Source organism: Zingiber officinale, chromosome 4A (assembly GCF_018446385.1).
Source record: "Zingiber officinale cultivar Zhangliang chromosome 4A, Zo_v1.1, whole genome shotgun sequence".
Taxonomy (NCBI): domain Eukaryota; kingdom Viridiplantae; phylum Streptophyta; class Magnoliopsida; order Zingiberales; family Zingiberaceae; genus Zingiber; species Zingiber officinale.
Genome location: NC_055992.1, coordinates 37,678,984 through 37,701,177, shown reverse-complemented (window position 1 = coordinate 37,701,177; position 22,194 = coordinate 37,678,984).

Sequence of the window (22,194 nt, the reverse complement as noted above, 5' to 3'; positions counted from 1 at the left end):
ATACCGACAACGAGAAGGCCTTGATTACTTCGATACATACTCTCCGGTATCTAGAATAACTTCCATTCGAGTATTGTTGGCTATCGCTGCTCTATGGACTCTCGAAATACATCAAATGGATGTAAAGACAGCCTTTCTAAACGGGGATTTAGAAGAGGAAATCTATATGGAGCAACCTGAGGGGTTTTCTGTGTCAGGACAGGAAAACAAGGTATGTAGATTGGTGAAGTCATTATATGGCTTGAAACAAGCACCAAAGCAGTGGCATGAAAAATTTGATAATGTCATGAAGGAATGTGGATTCAAGATCAATGAATATGATAAATGTGTCTATATGAGAGCCACAGAGAATGACTATGTCATCTTGTGCCTCTATGTAGATGACATACTTATCATTGGAAGTAATGATAAGATAATCAAATCCACTAAAGACATGTTGAACTCAAGATTTGACATGAAAGACATGTGCCTAGCTGATGTGATTCTTGGAATCAAAATTCTTAGAACGACAGAAGGACTTGTTCTTAATCAGTCCCATTACGTGGACAAGATTCTTGAGAAATTCACTAAGGGTGATACTGCGTTGGCACGAACGCCAATAGATACGAGTCAACATCTATCGAAAAATCAAGGTGAAAGTATCTCGCAGATAGAATACTCTTGAGTGATTGGAAGTCTGATGTACTTGATGAGTTGTACACAACTAGACTTAGCCTACGCAGTAAGCAGACTGAGCAGATACACGAGTAATCCCAGTATTGAGCACTGGAAAGGGATAACAAGAGTACTGAGGTACTTAAGGTACACTCGTAAATATGGGCTGCACTATACAAGATATCCTGCTGTGATCGAAGGATACAGCGGTGCAAGTTGGATATCTGATATACAAGACTCTAAGTCTACGAGTGGATATGTCTTCACTCTAGCTGGTGCAGCCATTTCCTGGAAATCTTTTAAGCAAACCGTAATAACCAGATCCACGATGGAATCTGAGTTTGTAGCTCTTGGCAAATGTGGTGAAAAGGCTGAATGACTACGACAATTCTTAGAAGATATTCCACGTTGGCTAAAACCTGTGCCGGCGATTTGCATACATTGCGATAGTCAATCAACAATTGGTCGGGCACAGAGCCATCTGTATAATGGTAAGTCTAGACATATACATCGTAGACATAATACCATTAGACAACTACTCTCAACTGGAGTTATCACTGTTGACTATGTGAAGTCAAAAGATAACCTAGCGGATCCGCTAACCAAGGGGTTAAATCGAGAGTTAGTTGCAAGCTCATCACAGGGAATGGGCTTGATGCCGTTGTCAACGATCAGTGCAGAGGACACCCAACCTATGCTGACTGGAGATCCCAAGAACTAGGTTCAAAGGGACAACTAATCTGCACTGACTAGACACACTGTAGGGGAAGTCCAATGAAACAGTGACCAGACCAGGGTAAGCCGATAGGCTTTTAATGATCAAAAAGAGTAACTAGTAACTCTTGAGGGATCACCTATGTGAGAAAGAAGTGGGGCCGCTTCAAAGAGAATTGACGACACAATTCTTAAAGCTTCTCACAGAACCAGGCGTGTTCATGGCAAAGAACGAACACACTCATAAGACCTGAGCTATATCAGGCAGAGTCTTGGGTAAGATCTGTCATGCTTACATCAACGGCCAAACAGTTCAAAGACATCACGTCTACTAATCAGCCAGTGAGCAAACAGAGTTTACAAGGGAAGGTTCAAAGGATAACACCTACCTATCCTATACTCGACTCAACTGTCGAAAACTATCACAAATCCTTGTTTTCATTCATGTGGGGGATTGTTGGAAAAAAATTGAATGAAACGCGGCATGTGGGTTGTAGTCCCACAACGATTGAAAGCAAGGCTTTCCGACTGATTCGGAACAAAAGAGGTTGGAAATCTAGGGCCCGTATGACATCAACCCGAGGGGTATTTTTGTGAATCCCATTATTTGTTACATCAGTCAGACAACTTGTTGGCCAGCATACAAGATAAGGAAGGTCGCCAGCTTACTTACAAGCCACGTGGCACGCTTGCTTGTGCCACATGGCACGCAAGGCCACATGGCAAGCAAGCTTGCAAGCCACACGTGGCTTGCTGGCAGCCACCAGCAAGCCACGTTGTGGCTGCATGCAAGCCACAACGTGGCTTGCTGTGCTTGCAAGACTTGCAAGCCTTGCACCAGGCAAGGTCTATAAAGAGACCTTAAGTGGAATCAAGAGAGCAGAGCAGAAGTGAAGAGAGCATAGCAGAATAAACAGCTCAGTGAGCTTTGTGAGAGAAGTTCAAGTGAATTTTGTGTGCTCTTCCCTTCCTCTTTGAATCCCCATGTTTCCTTCCCTTCTGTTGTGCACTTATTTTGCTCAACAGAAATAGTGATAGTTTTCGGATCTAGTTCAGATCGTCACGACAACCAGTGCTCGGTTGTGTTCGTGATCCTGCCGTTTTATCCTGGGAAGTAGACGTCCATCTGATCCTCTGAGCACCGCGGAGGGGCCGAATCTGTTTTAAGGAGACAACGCTCTGCTGGACTCGGCATCCACTCTGAGTTCGTGTTGCAGCTCTCGACATCCTGTCAGCAATTCTCAGCAGCAACGTGGCGCCGCTCGACAACACACGGTGTCCTCGACTCACCTACTCGGCGCGTGGCTCGGCTCGCTAGAGTCGACAGTTTGAGATTATCTACTCAAACCTACTTGATTTTAAGTTTTTGTGACTCTGGTACGCACTCAGAAGTGTGGAAAAGAGCTTCTGAGACAATCACACAGATTGTAACGGGTTTACTCCCAACATCTATTTTTTAAAAATGCAATCCTTAGTATTGCTTTCCCAAATAGGTAACGACCTATTCGGGCTTGGCCGAAATGACAATCGGGCACGCAGCTTTTCAACTCACTATCATCTTCCCGACTCAACACTTGGCGTAATGACTCCACTCGTCAAACTCGGGCATTCAGCTGAGTTGGCAACTCACTTGGGTGACTCAGCAGCTCGGGCATTCCGTTGAGTCGGGAACCCATTTGAGCAACTTGGCATTCGGGCGACTCGACACTCAGCTTCCCACTCGAACTTGGACCTAATGACATTTAAGAACCCTCGATGTATAGCCAATGACATCCCATTCATACTTGGATAGCCCAACAATTCAACCTGAACATCTCCTGTATCTCCAATCAGGATTTTTTAGTCAGAATTTCTCAAATTGTCCATAAGTTTAAGGGGTGTATTCAATCAAGAGTTTTAATCATTTTCATTATTTTTTTTAGTGATAGATTTTTATAGAGTTGATATATTTTTATTAATTTTTATAGAATTAGAATTGTGAAAAAAATTTCACCGAATTCTATAATTTTTTTTACAAAACTTTTATAGACATTTTAAATTTTTTCATGAAAACTTATATATTTTATAATTTAATAATATTTTACAAGTTATTATCTAACACTCCCGTCAAATATTAGCCAAGAAGAAAACGATTATTCTCCTATGTTTTTTTAATTTGAAAATTATAAAAAAAAAATATTTGAAAAAAAATAAAAGTAAAAATTCTCCATAATTATTTTTGTCCTTGTTTTTTTAATTTCACACGTTTTAATACTCTTTTACGGCATAAACAAATATAAATGAGTCATATTCAAAAACATGTAGACCAACCATAATGCCCTCTGTAGCACCTTCTCATAAATGTCGCCGAGATAATACTACGCGAAGAAAAATCGGGTATCCCATAGTGCACACCAAGAATTTATCCAATTAAAAGATAAATTTTTACTATTACACATACAAACAAAATACGTCCATAAACAAAATACACACATATAAATCTACGATCACATAATAGGCAAGCAGCAGATTCAAAAAAATAATAATAATAAAAGCACCACGATTTCTTCTAGATTAACTAAAACAATAAAGTCAAACGATGTAATTCCAATAGATGTTCACCTGTCTGCGAGAGAGAGATTGAAGAAGAGATAAGGAAACAGAAAAAGAACGCTTGATTAGTAGATGTAGCTTGGATTCAATGGCGGAGGAGGTCAATCTAGGAGCAAGGAAGAGGCAGAACTATGGAGAAAGGAAAAAAAGAGACGATGAATGTCGAAAACAGAGAGACGTATTAGGTTTAAAATATATAGAAATCTCAATGATGAATAGATGATTCTTTCTTTTATTTTTTAAAATTTACCAAGGGTTTAAAGTTTATATCCAAAGAATTTAAAAAAAATTCATGAAAATTCATAAAAGTTTGAATACCAAAAATTTTCATGGAATTTTTAAAAGTCAAGTTTCAATACCATACTTTCAAAGACTTTATAAAAATCTAATTTAGATACTACTAAATTTTTATGGAGTTTATAAAAGTTGAGGTTGATTATACTTTTAATATCGATAAAAGTTATTGAAAATAATTAAAAATAATTGTTCAATTCAACATTGACTTTATTAATTTATTTTATAAATTTAATAAAAAAAATTATCTAGAAATCATTCATTAATATCATTCATAAAAGAAATTATAATCTTTACTTAAAAATATTAACGAATTGAAATATTAAATTATAATTATGTTACGCTCCGGATCAAATTTCCGGACCTGTCTTAATTCGGACCGGTGCATTTCAGTTTTTTTTTTCCCCATTTTTATATATTTTTTAAACTCCCAATTATATCAATAATATTTTACCTTTAATATTTATAAATTAAATTATATTATTAAGTAAAAATAAATTTTTATACTATTTTTTTTTTTTAGATTTATAGGGGATGCGTTAGGGCAACATTGCTCTATTAACTTATTTTATTTAATTGATGAATATAGATAAGTCGTTATCAAATTAAACACATCGGTTGATAGTAGTTCGTTAGAGAATAATATTCGATTCACACTTGACCTACTTCACTGTCGCTTAAGTAGTTAGAATGTAAAAAATTAGTGTCGAAATCAGAGTGGGGAGGTTGTCTTAATTGCTTGAGCTTGAATATTTGTAGGCAATTGGGCGGTGAGACTCTGTCAGGGTGGTTATTCACTAAATACAAACAAACGATAATATTATTTTATTTGACAACAATAATAATTAAACAATTACGAAATCACTAACAAAGCTTGGACTCCAAGCATTCACTTATTTCCTCAAGACACTTTCCTAAACGGACCACATCACAACTTATATTATTATTGAAGAGTAAATATATTGTTTTTTAAAATTATCTAGAGATGGTTTTATTATGCGCACTAACAATTTTTTTTAATCAAACCATCTGACTCAGTGCACTCTTACCTACTCATCAAAAAAAAAAAAAAAAAAAAAAATAAAATAAAAATAAAAATACCAAAACTCTCAAATATAACTTGCAACATTGACATTTTTGTTTTTTTTTTATTTGTATAGATAAGTATATTGTATGATCATATCCGAAAGTTGAGTCAGAAGAAGAGTCGATGATGACAGTGAGAATGTTGACGAAGAGAGGACTATGCCTCTAGACCTGAAAATGCATTGCAGACTTTTAGATCTTCGAGGGGACTAGGGAGGAGATGTCAGGAATGTTACCCACAAGTCTGCACATACCATAGAGAGCTCACACAAGGTGTTAGAGTGAGAAATAGGGAAGAAGTCCTTGGCGTAGGCTCTTCGACGCTCAAATCAGAACAAGAAGCCCAGCAAAAAGTCCAAGAAAAAGTAGAACTGTAGTAGATGTGTTTTTGTGTGCGTACTTAGCCAACGGAGAGAACCTCCCTTTTTATACTGTCCCTCATAACCTCCGTCATAATGAAGCATCAGGGCATATTGGGTGTTAGGGTATGTCTGATGATGGAGGATGTATGACAAACTTCCATTGGCTGAAGGAAAGTTCCGCGGTAGACATGTGGTAGAGTATCAAAATATTTTCGGACAAATGATCATTATTCTCTGACAGTTGGTTGTGATTCCTTGACAATGTTGTTCCCTGGTAATAGTCTGATCGACCCTTGGGCCGATCGGGAGTATACTGAGAGTCGTTCCTATGAAAAGTGAGAGACTGAGTCCGGGGGTCCGATCGACACTGAAACCGACTAGGAGTAGACTGGGAGCAATGCCCAAGAAAAGTGATGGGCAAAGCCCTTAGGGCTCGACCGACACTGGGACCGACCGGAAGTAGACTGGGAGCAGCGCCCAGGAAGCTAAATCTTTAAGGAAATGGTCAGTTTGGACACATACTCCCTAACCTTAACTGCCATCTCTTGACTTTCAACCGCCACATCATCTTGACCATTGGTCCCCCATTGTCCTTAGGGTCACCCCCCATTTTTCATATCACAAGCCTCCTCTTCAAATCTAGTTGAAGGAGACTCCCAACTGACTGACTATACTCAAGTCCTACTATCGTCTTGCTGTTTGACCTAGCCACCACTCCAATGGCTTCGCCTCAACTTACCAATAACTATCTTTTTTGAAAAGGAACGCTTGTCAAACGTTTGTTAATCGTTTTAAATGCGAGGTAAGGCACCGACGATAGCATATTAATGTAATGATTTGATTATTCTATCCATTATAAATGTCGTTTTATGGTTATTGCCACATATCCCACCAACTTAATTCTGTTGCGATGGCTGACGCACGTTTTTTGTACAACTTCCACACGACAATTTATTTCTCTAGATCTAATGGTTGCCCTTGGTAGGGTCATTTTGATCAGATGGTTCAAACTTCAAAACACCCTCAGGACTCTTATTAAAAACCCTAAGTGCTATAGAAAATGCTTCATTGGTGCCTTGTTTTCTTTAATTTTTGGCTTCGTTGATCTTTATTGCCTGTGATTTTCGCTCTATAACCCTCCCAGAAAATGTTCTTTCTTGACCCTTCTCTTCCTTTTTTCCTTCTTCAATGGCTCAAGAAACCTTCACCCCCTAGTATGTTACCTTCCACTCTAATTTTGATAGTTACAACCTCAGGTCGGCTAGGCTAAACCTAAAGTTTCCCACAACCTTCCGTATCCGCCTTCCTGGTCCTCAAGACCATCCTCATCGTCCTCCTCCTAGCTTCGTTACTTTCTTCAAAGATCAACTTCATGCTGGTCTATGATTTCCCATCCCTCAGTTCTTTTTGGAGATAAGCCAATATCTTCGCATTCCACTTTCACAATTTGCCTCCAATGCCTTCCACGCATGTGCGGAATGACGATCATATTTTGTCTATATGATATCCCTTTATCCCCCGTACGTTCCATCACTTTTATTACCTTAAAAAGTCGAAATCTGGGATCTTTATGGTTCAATCTCGATTGAAGGTTGTTTTCTTTTAAACAATGCCCTTCATGAATAAGGGATGAAGATCCTACTTTTTTTTTTATCCAAACTTTTGAGCCCATACTTTGGCCGACTGAATGATGAGCAGATCTCCTTTCTACCTATTAGTTGGGAGACCATCACCATGTGCTTGCATGCACTACTGCCTCAGAGAAATTGGCAGGTGTGCAGTTCTACATCCCTTCCTTGCTGTAAGAAAGTCTTCTCCATGTGTTTGGATTGAGTCTCATTCAAATAATGCTTCCCTTCACTTTTGATAAGCCTAGGTAACTTAACTCTTGCATTCTCACTAACTAAGGCCCCTTGTTTTCTTTTTGTGCAGAGGGCATCATGTTTAAGGCTTACACCGTCAAGTCCGCACTACTGAAGAAAGAGGTGATAAAATGACAAGGGCAAGCCATATTGGATGATCGAGAGATTCAGCCGACTGGTTACTCAGGAGAGGTCTCTCGTGACTAGGCGGGTGATAGTGTTGTGGCTACTAGTGAGGAGGTGGCGGCCGTAGAGCCCCTCACAATCCCTGAGGAAACTCCCATCGTGGACATGGAGCCACCCTTGCGGCTCTAACTCAAGAGACGTAGAGTTACTCCATTAGTACAATCATCCTTCGAGCGGTCGTCTTCGACCTATTTCCCCGCTTGGGGGTCTACTCTAGCCCAGGAAAGCACGTTGACTTCTTTTGGGCAAGTTGCTTCACTCCCACCTCCATCAGTACAAGGGAAGTGGCTTCTGGGGTAAGTGGGTCCCCCGTCGCCTCCATTCTTCAGGCACTTTCTACTTCGCCGGCTATCCAACCTTCAGATGCTCCTCCCTAGTCATCACGCTCACCCAAAAGCCGCTTCCAGTTCATGTCTACCGTCAGCATGCCATCCCTCTAGGTATTGACCCCAGCTTCTTCTTAAGATCCCTTGCCCGCCGATGGGTAGGTGCGACTGAGGGGCCTGCTAGTGGAGGCCTGGAAAGGCGTTGCAAACAATAGTGGATTGCTCGTTGCTGGAGTTGGCTGAAAAATTCTCCCAAGAGATGAATGTGGTGAGTTTTGGTTGTTCTTCCTCTATATATAGAATACTGCTAACCCTGTTCTCCTGTAGCTTTGGGTGACTGCAATGAGTGTGTCCCAAGCCATTGCATGGTTGTATCAAGAGAATGAAGCCCTATAGGGACGAACAAAGCAGATTTTTGACCTGACCGCGCCACAGAAGGATTAGGAATAGGCCGACCTGCTATAAGTAGTGGAGATGAAGGCCCAAGAAGCTTGAAAGTTGACGAGTATTGAGGCAGAAAGATCACAACAACTAGAGGTCATCCTAAAAACCAGCGACAATAGGCTTTGATCAGAAAGTACAAGGAGGGTTTAGACTATGGCTGATTTTGACACAAAAATCCTGGAAGCCCAGGACCTCACTAACAAATTAAAGGAGCTGGAAACTTCCCATGCTTCTACCTTGGCGACACTAGCGACGAAAGATGCTGAGTTGGCTACTAGCACCTGATTGGTATCCGACCAACAACAACAAATGGATGCTTAGAGGATCACCCAGGAATCCCTGTGTGTCAAGATGGAGGCTGCAAAGTTAAGTATTGTTTTTTTCCTTTGCTTTCCTACTCCCACAATTTTACCGGCCATGTGATAATCAATTCTCCTACCGATGCCTGAACTGGGCAACTTTCTCATGGAGTAACTTTTACTAAAGCTTTGGAGCAACTAGCGAGTCTAAAGTTTGATATTCCCAAGCTACTCCAGGAGGGACTCATGTATATGTTTGGCCTGAGTGCCCTCCCAGTAGAAATGCCACTTTCTCTAGGTAAGAAATCTTAATTTGATATACCTTTATCCGCCTATTGATGTCTCCTCTTTACAGCGGATGCTTTGTCTAGGGCCTTGGTGGAAGGGACCCTCTGGATGAGTAATTTTGAAATAAATCGGAGAGGGCGGGCTATATTGGCCGACCGATAAGGCCCATCGCCCGTCCATCCTTCTACTTCTGCTGCTCCAGAAGGGCGGGCTATATTGGTCAAGCAATAGGCCTATTGCCCGCCATCCTCCTACTCTTGTAGTTCTAGCTCCTGCAGAAACTTCTGAGACCTTCATTTCCAATGAACCACTAATTTTTCACTGCAAGAGGTCTCGACTACCTAGTGTAGCTACCCCTGGTCCAGTGCTGATCGAGCAGGTGCCCTTGACCAAGTAGAACAACTTCGGCTAGGACCGGTTGCTTGGCTACTATTGAACAAACGAGGGTCGAGTGAGCACCTATGCCTTTTCTTTCCGCTCGCGGGAAAATCTTGATGGAAACTGCAAGGCCTATTCCGGAGGGGCTACCCCCTTCTTTGTTGACCAACCCCTGCTATCCCACCATCCTCTGCGCATTCTCCTCACCCAACTATGCGCCTGGACCATGTCAAGGCTCCTAAATAGGGTCCAAGCTTCTGGATAGCCCTGACACATCATGACGCCTCGTCGAAGAGAAGTTGCTATCGATGACATTCAAGTCAATGTCAGCAGCATTCCAGGTACCCGAACTGGTCTAGGCACCTGGATAAGGATGAAGTTTTATCATCAGATAATTATGTAGCCATTGCGAGCAGATAAAGTGCACCGTTAGGGGTGCTCGGACTAGGTCCAAGTGCCCGAAGATGCCACATCAGTAAAACAACTATTTTTGATGAGTGAGCTATAAATAAAGTCTTGGTCCTAAGAGTTGGTAGAGAACACACATTCTAATTGCTTTCATTTGTACTACTGTCTTTTTGATTCTGCGCTGCCAACATTGTAAAAGGTTACTCTGCCTTCGTCAAAAGGAGATCTATTGAGTGAAGTTTTCACTGCCTTGGACTACCAATTTTCTAATTGCAAACTAAGTAAATCATGTCTTTTCTTTACTTTTATGTAATTAATTTTTGTTCAACTAACGTGTGTTCATTGCTAAGATAATTTTTTTTTTCATTTATAGACAATTCACCTCTTTCCAATCACACCGGGATCAACACATTCAACAATGCTACAGTAAGACAATAATTAGCAGTTGTTACAATAATACCATAATATAAGTTATTTAACTACTATAAGGATCAGAAAGCACATTTATAAAGATCCATAATAAAAAAAATTAACAAATGATTAATGATAGAATCATCGATCAGTCTTCCCATTCTAGTAGCTTTTGCTAAGTGTTGCAATAATAGATGGAACTAAAAGATATGAGAGGTATAAAAACTAGTTAATACACTTTTCCTTTAAGAAAAAGCTATATTAGGTGCATACGAGTTATAATAAACCAAAAGAAATAATAAAATACCAAAGAGATGAGATAGAAGTATGCTACCGGACTCCAGTAGTATAACATCCCTCAAATGATCATTAAAGATCTTCCTAGTATACATTTTCTCACATGCTTTTGGATAAGAGACCTTAGAATATATGTCTTCTTTATAAAAGGAGTGATGAATCCTATATGGGCTATTCAAATATATTTAGACATATTGACTTATACCCAATCATTCTAGACCTATACCTCCTAGGAGATGTTTTGCCAAGATGCCAAAGTATAAGCCTCTATGACCAAGATAACCTAAATATCTCAAGTCTAAAGAAACTTGCACTCAAGCTGTAATGGGATCTTCATTGACATATAAAGAACCACATGAAATGTCATAGTAGATAATGTTGGATCGGGTAGGTCGGCTGGAGAGGGTTGAGTTGCCTGAAAGACTAAAACAAACACATTCTCGATCTTTCAACTCAGGTTAGCAGCAATAGCAAATGAATTAAACAGAAATAATAACTTAAATAAAATTAGTAAAAGGATAAGAATTACTTGGTTACAACCTAGATGGTTGTTAATCCAAGGCAGTAGAAAGCTCACTAAGAATCTCCTTCACTGAAGGCGGAGAAACCTTTTACACACAATGAAAGTTCAGAAAAGACTAGGAAAGTTAATACACAAGTTGTTACTTTTTTCCTAGGTCCAGGGGTCTTTTTCTAGCCCTTGAAAAATCTTATCCGCAGGCTAAAGACGCCTTCCATAGGGCTGGAAGGCGCCTCCAGTGAGGCCAAGGATAAAACTTTATCCTTTTCCACAATGGCCAGAATTGCCTGGTCGAAGACGCCTTCCATGGCCATAGAAGGCGCCTTCCATAGCTGGTTGAAGGCGCCTTCTGCCTGAAGGTCGCAGAGGCGCCTTCCACTCTTGTTGAAGACGCCTCTAGTAGCTCCATAGCTCCACTTTAGCTCTTTCGCTACTCCGATCGTCTGGGTGATTTTGGTCAATCGAAATAGGGCTCACTTGAACCCAATTTTCGGCCTTCTCCTCGAGCAAGCTTCCGCTCCGGCTTCTCGTCCCTCGAACGTCGCGCATGTCCTTCTCGTCCACTGGTGTACTCTTCCGCAACATCTCGTCCCTCAGACGCACCTAGCCTGTCGGTTCTCTCCCGTGTCGTCCTTCTTGCTAGCCGCATCTTCCACTCGACTTCCTGTGTTCCTAAGCTCCTACACACTTAGACACAGGGATCAAACCCAAATAGGACCTAACTTAAGTTGGTTGACCACACAAAAAATAACCTTAGGGTTCCAACAATCTTCCCCTTTTTTGATGTGAGCAACCCAAGTTAAGTTAGAGTAAACTAACCATAAAGTAAAGATAATAAAGTTATAATTATGCAATAAAGTGCAAACAAATTTTCAAATTTAACTTAAAATTTAAAATTTGAATTGAACTACTACCTCCCCCTAAACTTAATCTTTCCTTCTCCCCCTTTAATCACATAAAAAAATTGGGGGGGAAAAATCTAAGGGCAAAGAAAAACAAATTTAAGAAAAGCTTAATTTCTAAGTAACTTGTAAAATTTCCAAGTCAAGAAGTGAAAATGTTAAACCATTGACAACTATTGAAAGCATTAATTTAATTATCGTTTCATGTTTATCAGTTTGTCAATTACATATTCAATTCAGTAATTGACTTCCAGGCTGTGGCGAGACACTAGGCCTTCTTAGTTATTGGATTATCAACCACTTCTAGACAAAACCTCTTAAGGAATTCAAATATTTAATCTTATATCTGAAAGCCCTAAGTCCAATTTTACTTTTAATTTATACAAGTTTTTGGAACCCAATATAGGTTCCTTCCTACAGGATTAATCAAAAATTTTGGGGTATGTAACTTTTGGATATTTTTCTGATTTGACCCCTATGAAATCTAAGGTATCAGCTTAGTCTTTTAAAATTTTGAGTTTGAACAGTTGAACATGTATGATTTTTCAAGTTTTTAACTTGTGTCCTCAATTTATCATTTTCAATTTTTAATTTTTCAAAATCTTCTAACAGACAAGATTTAGCTAAAATTATTTTTAATTCTTTATTTTATTTTTCAAGTTTGCAACAATCTTTAGTTAATAATTTCACAAATTTAAACAACTTGTTAGGTGGGAGAGATTGTATCTAACTTACTTTGTTGATCCCGTCATCTGTAGCTCCCCCTGAACTGCTACTTTCTTCTGATGTAGCTCCCCCTTCATCGATGCTCTCGATGCTCATTTCGGACGAGCTTTCTTCATGTTCGTCTTCTTGATGACTTGCCATCAACACAAGTCCGGAAAAGGCTTCGACCTCCGAGTCAGACAACGTTTCGTCCCAAGTCGTTTTAAAGGGTCTTGTGTTTATTCGTTTGGACGAGCTTCTTGTCTTTACTTTAATTTGTCCTTTTTCTTCAATTTAGGGTAGTTGTTTTTTATATGCCCTTCTTCATTTCAGTGGTAGCATCTGATTGCCCTTTTTTTCTAACTTACAGATGGTTAAATTTTCTAGTTTTAAATAATTTCTTAAATTGTCTTACCATTATTACCATTTCATTGTCGTCGAGATTGGATTCTGAATCTTGTTCGTCCATTTTTGCCTTAAGGGCAATGTTGTGCTTCGACTCCTTCTTCGAATTTGCAGATCTCGTTTCATGGATTTCAAATGTTGAAAATAACTCTTCTAAGGTAACAGATTCTAGATCCTTTGAGATATAATAGACATCTACTAATGATGTCCATTCCTTATTTCTAGGGAATGTGTTAAGTGCGTACCTTAGTGAATCTCGGTTGCTTACCTTTTCTTCGAGATTCAAAAGTTTGGTGATGAGCTCCTTAATCCACGAGTGAATGTGTGTAATGGTTTTGTCTTCTTCTAATCGAAGGTTGGTGATTTGGTTGCGAAGTAGGTCCCGTCTCGCAAGTTTCACCTCCGAGGTTCCTTCATGTAGTTCCAAGAATTTTTTCCAGAGCTCCTTGGCAGACTCGTAAGCATCGATCCGGATGACTTCTTGTGACGGTAGAATGTTTAGCAGATGAAACTCTGCTTTTTCATTTGCCATGAAGTCGACTTATTCCTTCTTCGTCCATTGATACTTTTCCTTGCCCTCGGGTGCTTCAAAACCAAATTCCATTATTAAAAATAATTCAAAGTCAATTTTAAAGAATACGTCCATTTTCTTTTTCCAGTTCACGAATTCCCCCTCATATTTTGGTGAGCAGATGCTTGGTCCGACCATCTCATTTGCTTCATTCGACGGTTAGTCCTCCTGAAGTTGTTAGACTCTAATACCACTTGTTAGACCGGGTAGGCTGGCTGGAGAGGGTTGAGTTGCCTGAAACAATAAAATAAACACTTTCTCGATCTTTCAACTCAGGTTAGCAGTAATAGCAAATAAAATTAAATAGAAATAACAACTTAAATAAAATCAGTAAAAGGCTAAGAATTACTTGGTTACAACCTAGATAGTTATTAATCTAAGGCAGTAGAAAGCTCATTAAGAATCTCCTTCACTGAAGGCGAAGAAGCTTTTTATACACAATGAAAGCTTAGAAAAGACTAGGGAAGAAAATACATAAGTTATTACTTATTTCCTAAGTTCAGGGGTCTTTTTATAGCCCCTGAAAAATCTTATCCGCAGGCTGAAGGCGCCTTCCATAGGGCTAGAAGGCGTCTCCAGTGAGGCCAAGGATAAAACTTTATCCTTTTCCGCAACAATCAGAATTGCCTGGTCGAAGGCGCCTTCTATGTCCATGGAAGACGCCTTCCATGGCCATGGAAGACGCCTTCCATGGCCATGGAAGACGCCTTCAGCCTGAAAGTCACAGAGGCACTTTCCACTCTTATTGAAGGCGCCTCTAGCAGCTCTATAGCTCCACTTTAGCTCTTCCACTGCTCTGATCGCCTGGATGATTTCGATCAACCGAAATAGGGCTCACCGAAACCCAATTCCTGGCTTTCTCCTCGAGCAGGCTTTCGCTCTGGCTTCTCGTCCCTCAAACGTTGCACACATCCTTCTCGTCCACCGGTGTACTCTTCCGCAACATCTCGTCCCTCGGACGCACTGAGCCCGTCGGCTCTCTCCTGTGTTATCCTTCCCGCTAGCCGCGTCTTCTGCTCAACCTCCTGTACTCCTAAGCTCCTGCACAATTAGACACAGAGATCAAACCAAAACAAGATCTAACCTAACTTGATTGATCACACCAAAAATAACCTTAGAGTTCCAATAGATAATATCTAATGAACTAGTTACCCTTAATTAGCATCCGTATTTTAACTCTCAATATTTTCAACCAGTGAGGATTAGCTGCTTAGTTAAATCAAGGAGTATAACATGTGCTAATCTCACATAATTGACAATGTCTAGTCTCATCAATTCATTAATTAGGGAATATTTTAATACATACATAATTACACATAATGAAATACCATTAATTATGATCCAGTCATAATTTTTCTTATGTTATGCATTATATTATTGACTTAATTAATTGAGTTTAAGATCAAATCACATATATGTAGAATGCACACTTAAATAATAAATTTTATTTATCAAATAAATAATACAATCTTTAAAGAGATTACCTTTAGGACACTCTCAAATATAACATTTCAGGGAGCAACAACTATGTTGTCTATATCTTCAGTGAGCAACGGATTATCACCTTAATTTCTAGCAGTCGGGTGTGCTGCTCCAATTAGTTGGCACTCAACAAAAGTGGCTTTCCACAACGCATGGGTAAGGCAAGTCATTAATAATAGTTTTTACGACATGCTCAATCAAGTGCATTGCAAATAATATTATGTTTATACAAACAACAACGTGCAAAAAAGTACCCTGCCAATAAACTCTTCTATGGCTTACAAAGTATGTTGTTAAAACTTAATATTAACAACTTATAGAGCGTAATGTTAGTATTATTATATTTATATAAATATAGTGTGCAAAAAATGTATGTCGTCAATAAATATTATTTACGACGTGCAAAGTATGTTGTTAAAATAAAATTTACGTGCTGTTAATAGTCTTTATTTTTTTAAATTTTTAAATCCCTAAAATCTCTGCCAATTTTGATCTGAGCCAAATGGAGCGCACCTTCTTTTCTTTGTCTCACTCATACACTGCTCTTAATCTATGAGGTTGGCCATGACTTCCATTGACCAGGACCACGCCAAAGAAACCCCAGTGAATGATACCGTTCCCGACCAGGGTGGTCAAACCATAGCCTTTGAGGAAGGCTCCGATGAGGAGCTCACTAGCGTCGGTGAGTCTTCGAGCGCTGAGGACCAAGAGGGGGCCAACAAAACCCTAGCTAGCATGGATGAGCTATTTATGGAAGGGTCAAAAGCAATAGAGGATGGAGAATTGGTGGAGGTCGCGGACTCCCTCAGCCATGCACTAGAAATCATGTTAGGGTTTCGTTCTATGGGTTTGGTTGGTGTCTGATAAAGCCACATCTATGTTAATCCATCTTCTTTCTCATTGTTGGGAGATTATCGATGCAATCGTTCTCGGGTCAAGATTGACTAGTTTAACTAAGTTCGAATAGAGTCAAACTTGAGTTTTGATTTTTGGATAATATGTTATGGACAATATGTTTGGATAATATCTGAGAAAGATTAAGTTGGTCAAGAAGGATCGATACTTGACTTGACTGGTAAAGTCTTAGTCGGAGGTTAGACAAAGAAAAGTTCAAGTGGGTCAAGTAGGATCGCATGTTAGCAAGGGCAAGACTAACGGGATGATTAGCAGAAGAAGGAAAACTAAGTGGGTTAATGTTGATAGAACACTTGATGGGAAAAGCCCTAGTAAGTGAAGCAAGATAGATGGAAAGTCCTAGTGAGTGAAGCCATGCAGTTGGAAAGTCCTAGTGAGTGAAGCTAGGTAGTGAGGAAATCCTAGTGAGTGAAGCCAGATGGAAAAAGTATTGATGAGTGAAGTCAGACATTGGAAAATTTAGGTGGATTAAAGGTTGACCAAACACCTGGTGTTTGGAAGTCCAAGTATGTCATGGAGGATCGGACACTTGGCACTAAAAAAGAAGTTCAAGTGGGTCATGGAGGATCGGACACTTGGCATGAGGAGAAAAGTCTAAGTGGGTCAAATGATTGACTGAACACTTAGTAGAGAAGTCCCAATAGGTCATGGTTGATTGGAGATTAGGCAAGAGAACTCGAGACTCAATTGAATGAGTTAGGGTTAGATCAATTGATTAATGGATCAATTGGGAGTGCCATCGTGAAGAGAGGTGGTGAATCGATCAAGTAATCAATTCAGCTAGAACCCAATCGACCAGGTGATCGATTAGGAGATTGTTGTGAGTAAACAGAAGGGTCCCCAATCGATCAGGTGATAAATTAGGTTGTGCCAATTGATCAGTTGATAAGATTAGCTTTTTGATGTTAGAGTGTATACTAAAAGTTTAGCTTTTGTAAACATTTATTTGTTGAAATAAAAGAATCACATTTGTCAATATCTGTATTTATTTATTAAATGTAATTGTTCAATTAATTTATATAGTAGACAACATGGAGTGTGGTGTCACACTCAGAAGATCATGTTGTCGGTTCTCTATAAATTATAAACAGTTGCTCGCGACTAAGATAGAAAGAAACACACTATCAGAATTGTCGTAGTGTAATTAAGTATTAGTTTATCTTGACTAATAAATTACACTGATACACTTTAAGTGTATTGAGTATGACCATTTAGGTATGTTCTTTTTGTACTGACTTAGTAAAAGAACTAGACCTTAGTTATTATGAAAGTGTGTGCTCTTAATCCTAATATAATAACAAGAACATATATTTAATATTTATTTCTTTGACTTATCAAAGGGTGAGGTTTAGCTCGATAAATCAATATGCCCGATAAGTTGGGAAATGATATTACTTATAGTGTGTGTTGTTGATTATAGAAGGAATCTGTGTCCTAGTTATCTAGGTTGAGAATGCCCCCAAGAGGAGCTCATAAGGATTGATATGTTAAACCCTGCAGGTGGACTTAGTCTGACATGACAATGAAGTTGAGTGGTACTACTCTTGGAGCTAGATATTAATTAAGTGAGTTGTCGGTAACTTACTTAATTAGTGGACATTCGTAATCTTAAACACAGGGAGACTAACACACTCATGATAAGAAGGAGCCCATAATGTAATTTGGGATTGGTGCGGTAGTGCGGTAATAACTCTCTAGTGGAATGAGTTATTATCGATGAACTTGGATTGTGTGTTCGGGGCGAACACGGGATACTCAAGCTCATCGGAAGGCCAAAATCAATTTCTCCTCTAGGTCCCTGTCGTAGCCTCATTATAGCCTCAAGTCCATCCAAATGTAAGGCTCTTCTTGGTGTCCAAGAAAGGGGGCGGACCATTGCTTGGTGACCAAGCAATGGCCGGCTACATCCTCTTATAGGGGCCGGCCCTATTGCTTGGTGATCAAGCTTGTAGGGGTCGGCCAATATTAATTCAAATAGGAGGGTTGTTTCAAATTTTTAAAATCTTCTCTTTGTAGAAAATTATAAGTTTTAAAAGAGAGTTTTTAATTTTTTAAAACTATCCTTATTTGAATTAGGCCACATGTTTTAATAGAGAGTTTTAAAAGTTTTAAAACTTTCCTTTTTTAACCATCCTCATGGTTTAAGAAAAAAAGGGAGATAAGTTTTAAAATTAAAATTTTCTATCATCATGTTAAAAAAGGAAATTTTATAAGAGAGTTTTTAAATTTTAAAACATGGTTTTAATTTTTAGAAACTTTCCTTTTTTTTAACTCCTACTTTAGGAAAGAGAGCTTGTAAAATTTTATAAGAATTTTTCTTGTAAAATTTTATTAAAAAAAATAATTCCTTTTTCCTCCTGATGAGGTGGCCGACCACCTTGCTTGGTGCCCAAGCAAGGGGTCGACCATAATAAAAAAAATATAAAATCATCAAAAAAAATTAATTTTGGTGATTGATTCAATCAAGAGGAAAGAAAAGGAAAAATTAAAAGGGAAAAGGAAAAACTCTTGGATGATTTTATTTTTTGTAAAAAGTTTTTCCTTATTTGCCTTGGGCAAGTAATATAAAAGAAGGGGTGAGGGGGACTTCATGAGATACAACTCTTATTCTTTTGCTTGGAGGATCTCTTGGTGGCCGGCCCTCTCCCTTCATCCTTTCCCTTTGCTCTCTTCTCCTTGGTGGTGGTGGTGGCCGGATTTTAGAAGGAGGAGGAAGCTTTTGGGTGGTGTTCATCTTGGAGGATCATCGCCCACACGACGTCCAAGGTGAGGCGAGGAATATGGCAGAAGATCTTGAGGTCATTAGCTTACAAAGAGAAGGTATAACTAGTATTTTTCTTCCACATCATACTAGTTATTTTTCTTTATATGAATTCTAAATACAAGAGGCAATTAGATCTAGTTTGTCGAATTTATTTTTCGATTTTGTGTTTTCTTCTTTTTCGAATTTGTGATTCGATTGTTCTTTTTGGTTAACCTAGAGTTATTTAAGGAAATAAATATTAGCTTTCCTTAAAAGACTTTGCCTAGGCGGTGGTGGTTGCTCCCATATCCAAGAAGGCCATGTGCCTCGCCATGCAGTCCTGGAAACTAATTTTAGAAATTAATATTTATGGAATTAATAACTTAGGTAGATTTGAATCAATAGTGTTAAGTTTCGCTTGCGATTCAAATCTAAACCATTAAGAACATAGAAGTTAAATTTGGAATCAATGATGTTAAGTTCGGTCTGCGATTCTTAATTTAACTTCTAAAGAACATAATAGGTTATTTAAGGAAAGGTTCGACACTTGTACAAAATTTTTTTGTATAGTGGAACCGGTACGTTTTCCTAGGATTAACCAACAATTGGTATCAGAGCTAGGGTTTGCCTCTGTGTATTTAGAATTCAAATAGGTTATGCACATGTCATACATAATTTAGGCAGGAAAAAGTAGGATGTGCTAACTCTTTGGTTGCAGGCTCCAACTATTATGACTTATTGATATTGTGTGTAATTGGACCCTTGGACATGTCAAGGGCATTATTTGTGTGCATGATTGTATGTATAAAATACAGCAGGAGCTGTATTATTTTTAGAATTTTATTTTTGTTCGATCTAGAATACATGTACATTCCCTCATGGAATATAAGATCGATATGTGTAAAATTCTATTTTTGTTGCGGATCGGATTCTTGCGAGGCGTGATACTTTTGGAGCACCAAAGGCGCAGCGGAATAAGAAGCAAGATGGATGCGACAACTCGACCCGATGGCGGTGGCTAAAGATGGCAGCAGCTAGGGTTGGAGCATACTGAAGATAGTGATGGAAAAAGCCATAATAGTTGAAAAATTAATTTCCAAATTTATTGCTTTTATTTACTGTGATGTTTATATGCATGTGATGTATGCTAGCATAGGTTAAAATCCTCATTTTTAAATAACTAAGTGGGAGAGGGATTTTAATAAATCCCATGGTCTCCATTACTGGTTTGTAAGTGATGCAACAAGCTTGCGTGTTGGCTCTGAGTGCCTCCCTCCACAATGGATGAGTTTGTTGCGGATCACTAGATCAAACTTCATTTTATGGATGGTTATAGGAAATTATTTAGGAGCATGTGATATTCTTCAACTGAAGGGGCACAATCCTATTTAATGGACTTAGTATCAAGTAATGGTATACACTTAGACGCATTCAATAGTATCCTCCCCAACGGAATCACTGCTATTGTATTGTGTGACCAAAGTGAAACCAACTATTAATTTTATTTGTCATAAAGTTAGGATGACAAGATAATAAAATTAATGGGTCACACCCTCCTCTTACAAATGTTGAATTTGTATACGTCCACACTAACGTGGCATGCAATATTCACGGTGATTTGAGGTGTTGGTTAATTTAAAATAGTATTGTTTAAGGAATCAATATTATTCTAAATTTAGAGTCTTGATCAAAGTTTATTTTTGTGATTCTTAGGATGACTTTCAACCCACTAGCCATTATACTGAAAGAGAACAAACTTACTGATCCCAACTATATTGATTGGAAAAGAAACCTGGACATTGTTCTTACTGCTGAAAGCTATAAGTTTGTACTGATTGAGGCTTGCCCTGATACACCTGACGGTGACTCTACCCCAGAGGAGATTAAGTATCATAAGAAATGGGTAAAAGCTGATGAGATGGCGTGGTGTTACATTTTGGCATCAATGTCAAATGTATTGCAACATCAGCATCAAGATTTACCAACAACTTATGATATAATGAACAATCTCAAAGAACTCTTTGGGCACCAGAGTCAGACTGCTAGGCAAGAGGCAATGAGGAAGCTAATGACAGCTACCATGTCTGAGGGGACACCCGTAAGGAATCATATCCTCAAAATGATGGCTTATCTGAATGAAATACAAGTCCTTGGAGGAGAAATCGATGGAGAAACCCAGGTCGATATAATTCTCCAAATGCTACCCAGAAGTTTTAAGCAGTTCCGCCTAAACTATAACATGAACAAAAGAGAGTATACGTTGGCGGAACTTCTGACAGAACTACAGGCAGCAGAAAGAATATTTTGTCACAGTTCTCAGATTCACTATGCTGAAAATGGTTCTACTTCTAAGTCGAAAGGCAAGAAGAAGAAGAAACAGGTCTTTTCAGCAAAGAAGGTGAATAAACCTCAGAGTACAGGACAGAAAGCTGGAATGAAGAAGTCGAAGGGCAAATGCTTCATCTGTAAGTAGCTTGGACATTGGAAAGCGGACTGTCCTCGTAGGAACCAGAACAATAAAGGTATATCTTATACTCTAGTAGTTGAAACATGTTTAGCAGTGCTATCTACCAGTATCTGGTGTGTAGATACGGGAGCCACTGATCATGTCTGCAATTTTTTATAGGGGTTCCAGGAAACCCGGCGACTATTTGATGGAGAGATAACTGTCTACATGAGCAATGCTACTAAGGTGGCGGCTGTTGCAGTGGGAGACGTCTACTTATCTTTTGATAGGAATAGAAATTTGATTTTAAGAAATTGTCTCTATGTGCCCAGTTTTAGAAAGAATTTAATTTCAGTTTCTAAACTGTATTTGGATGGATATTCAGTTTCCTTTAGTAACAATGTTGTTATAAAGAGAAATAAGGTGATTATTTGTTCTGCTGCATTGGTTGGCAATTTATACACTTTAAATCCAATTTCTCCCACAAAGCAAAATATAGAAATTAATAACACATCTTCTAACTCTAATAAGAGAAAAGAACCTTCGGAGATGAACCAAACGTATCTTTGGCATCTAAGGCTTGGATATATTAACTTAAGTAGGATTCAAAGGCTTGTAGCCGATGGACTCTTGGGTTCATTAGAGTTGAAAAATTTTCCAACATGTGAATCTTGCTTGGAAGGAAAAATGACCAAGAGACCTTTTAAGGCCAAGGGGTATAGAGCTAAAGATGCATTAGAACTGGTTTATTCTGATTTGAGTGGTCCTATGTCTATCCATGCAAGAGGTGGTTATGAATACTTCGTCTCCTTTATAGATGATTATTCAAGATACGGATACATTTACCTGATGCGCCGCAAGTCTGAATGCTTTGACAAGTTCAAAGAATATAGGGCTGATGTGG